The following is a 4,061-nucleotide window of genomic DNA, read 5'->3' as shown; positions in this document are numbered from 1 at the left end:
CAAATAAACATTTTGACTATTTTTGACTGAATTTATTTGATGCAAGCCAAATTGTGAAATTTTGTCAAAAATGTAATGCAATGTTTCATTTTCGCCTACTACTGGAAGCAAAATGGATTCATTGTCAATGTCTACAATGAAGTCCACATTGCGCTGATTGAAGTCGCCGTAAATATGTAGTTTTACTTCGGGTTCCATATTTGAAATAATGTCTTCTACTGCTTCGAAAAATAGTTCATAAGACTGTTTATTAGCATGTTCGGGAGGAAAGTACACGGCTGAAAAAATGTGTACTTCGCCGTATATGGTTGCTTTGGCCCATATATTTTCAAATTCGATGTGCTTTCTAGTAATTATTTCTTCCGAAGTAAAGTCAGAGTTTATAGCTATGAGGACACCTCCTCCAGATTTTTTCTGACTTAAAGACAAATTACGGTCGTGCCGGAATACGTTAAATAGATTTCCAAAAATTTCTTCGCTTTTGACGCTTTCGTCCCAGCTACTTTCGGTTCCAAGAATGACTTTGAAAGAAGATGATATTACATTTTGGTGAATTTCCTTCATTTTGGCTGGACTTTTCATGCGGTTGAAATTCTGGCAATACACAAGAATTTCAGCCACATTCTGTTTTAGTGCAGAAGAAGTTTTTGGAAAATTATTACTACTTACATTTACGTTTACTAGCTCCAAAGAGCGCGTCGATAAAATTTCTTCTTCATTAGACTGGACGTCGTCGTTTGGTGATTCAAATTCTTCCGTGTTGTGCGTCATACATACATACATACAAACAAACATACATACATACATACATACATACATACATACATACATACATACATACATACATACATACATACATACATACATACATACATACATACACACAAACATACATCACACACATTGAATACAACCAACATTTGATTGATATGATTTGATTTCACACATTTTAATTAACGGTTCAAAATACGGTGCTTAAGTGTTAAAGTTTGAATAACTTTTGAATGAACCGTCCGATTTTAAATAACTCGGTTTCGTTTGATAGATCTCAGCAGTAATTTTCAAATAATAATAAAATGTGTGATGTTTTTCATTGAATTAATGCTTATATGTTGCAAAAATATGTTTTAAATACTATTTTTTCACATTTCTTTATGTAATTTTCAAACTACAAGCCCAATCGTCATGAAATTTGGAAGTTAAGGGTTTGCAAGGCTCCTCTTTCATATGCAATCAATTTTGTTCAAATCGGTTAAGGGACCTATGAGATAATGAAGTCCCATATTTTTCATAGTTTTATACATAACTTTTGAACTAAAAGTCCGATCAGTATGAAATTCAATAGCGACCAATGGGACATCTAGACCTTTCATTTGACACTAAGAACATTAAAATCGGTCCAGCCATCTCCGAGAAAAGTGAGTGAGATTAAAAGCGTCACATACACACACACACACACACATACACACACACACACACACACACACACACACACACACACACACACACACACACACACACACATACATACACACACACAGAAAATGCTCAGTTTTCGAAACTGAGTCGAATGGTATATGACATTCGGCCCGCAGGACCTTCTTTCCATTTCCGGTTTTCCAAGTGATTTCTATACCTTTATACTATATATTTATATAGTAGAAAGGCAAAACAATAATTGCGACTGTCAACTAGAACGAAATTCAGTAAACGAGTATCTGAAAAAACGTCTGCTTGCTTTTCTAAAGCAATACGATTGTTCTATGCTGTTCTGGTCGGATTTAGCATCCTGAATTTGCGAAACGAAGGTCTGGAGTGGAGTGGAATTTGACGGCGTCCAAACGATCCAAAGGCCTTAAAAGGAGGATGGCTGTAATAGCTAATTTTGTTGTTGCAGTTGAAAACCGTTATAATCGACGTGTGACATTCGGTTTTATTCTTGTTCTGTGTGTTGCAACTACGTCGCACGTGTTGCGCTATGTTCGCACATTGATGCGCTATACAGCGCACCACCTGCGACGTAGTTGCGACACACAGAACAAGAATAAAACCGAATAACGCACGCCGATTATTACGGTTTTCAACTGCAACAACAATATCCATGGCTATTCTCGAAGACTACAACGGTTAATCCCCTAAGCTAAGGTGTTATATGATGCGTGCTGAGAAATAAACAGTGAAGGGAAAAGGTTTGGAATCTATGGGGTATATAAGGATTCTTCATAGTACTTTGCCTTTGTTGCAAGGCAGGTCTCTAACGCAATGAACTTTCTTTTCTCCAGGGTAGGCTCCGTAGCTTCAGAACAATCAACTGACCAGCGATTCTCTTGCAGACATGCGGCCGTGATTCTCTTCTATCATGAACGCGCCGATCCATTGCGAATCGGCTGAAAGTGGCGGCATTTAAATCACTCATAGTGAGTATAGGATTAGGTTGAGGCCTGAAATGGAAGGCTCGCCAAACTGAAAAAAGACCCTGATGGATCCGAAAAGAGAAGAATCAAAACTTTACTGTAATATAATCTCTCTACAGAGAGAGTTTGCGACGCTTCTTTACTTTCGGACTTAATCAAACTCTTCCGAAGATCATAGCTTATCAGCAATGAAGAGAAATCGGTTCCGAAGAAGTCAAAACGGCATTTACGCAATAGAGAACGAGCGGAAACTAGCCAGCGTGCACACGCTGACGTTTCCGTTTGCGAAAGACATGCCGGAGTAGCAAAGACCGAAGAACCTAAAGTGATTGGGTATTTCTACTCTCGGCATAACTTACCGCGAAGTCACAGAACAGGTCAGGATTGGGACCCTCTTTGAGAATTGTACTCAACTGACTTCGATGAACACCGAATGGCGCCAAGGCGGTGAACCATGGCGGCAAAGAAAGCAATTTCGACGGTGCGGCACACATGAAAGAGTTTCCATCTCGAACGATAGGCGAAGTCAACTTTCTCAATACTGCCGACAACATGCTCATGGATTAGTTTTTTCGACTGTCGACTGTAATTACGAACTGATTTGTGGGAATTTATCAAGCCTTCTTTGTTGAAGGACGACCAACGGCAGGCTGTGAATATAGAGCTCCCGCGCACCACTTGTTCATTGCTTTTAAAGCTGCATACGATACCATCGACTGAAATGGTTTCCCTGGGAAGTTTATCAGACTGATTTGCTCTACGGTAGAAAGGGCATAGTGCTGTGCTCAGGATTCAGATGTTTGGTCGAGTTCATTCGAATGTCACAGAGGGCTGCATCACGGTAATAGTCTCTTATGCCTGCTGTTCAACATAGAGCTACAAGGTGTTATCAACCGAATTGATATTATCACTCGAGGTAGCATTTTCAACAAACCTAGTCAATACGTCTGCTTTACCGATGGCATATATAGGCAGAACATCTGTGGTGGTGGCTGAACAGTACATGTGACTAAAACTGGATTATTGGTGAATACGTCTAAAACAAAGTATATCCTGACCGGCGAAAACGAGGCCGTCCGACGGCGCTTTGGCAGTGCTACGATCTACTGGGATGAGTTTAGAATAGACAGTTGACAGATGAGAACAGACAAAGCTTCCGTCCACAGTGTACCCTCTACAAGGCGCTTAGTAGACCGTCTGTTCTCTACAGGCATGAAACGTGGACAATGCATGAGAAGGACCTGCAAGTTTTCGAAACATGAGTCAACTTTGGCGATGTACAGGAGAACCGAGAATGGAGAAGCAGGATGAACTATGAGTTCATGCAGCGATGGGCAGGGCATTTTGCAAGAATATCGGACATTTACCCTGCGAAGATGATTTTTGCTACAAATCCGATAGGAACAAGGCGAGCAGCAAGAAAAATGGCTGGACCAGGCGAAGCGAGTTCTGACAGCCAGTACACGGTGTCCAAGGAATTGATAAGCGGCAGTCCAGAACTAAGTAGTTTAGTGGACTTCATCAGGCTGTCTTATGAAGAAAAGAAAACTAAATAATATAATAAATCTAAATATTACAATTTTTTTTTGTTGGGTACGTTCTCCACTGCGACCAGTCATTTGATCTATTGTGGCGGGCCCCTATTTA

The sequence above is a fragment of the Sabethes cyaneus genome, chromosome 3 (assembly GCF_943734655.1).
Source record: "Sabethes cyaneus chromosome 3, idSabCyanKW18_F2, whole genome shotgun sequence".
In the NCBI taxonomy this organism is placed as follows: domain Eukaryota; kingdom Metazoa; phylum Arthropoda; class Insecta; order Diptera; family Culicidae; genus Sabethes; species Sabethes cyaneus.
This window is presented reverse-complemented; position numbering follows the sequence as displayed.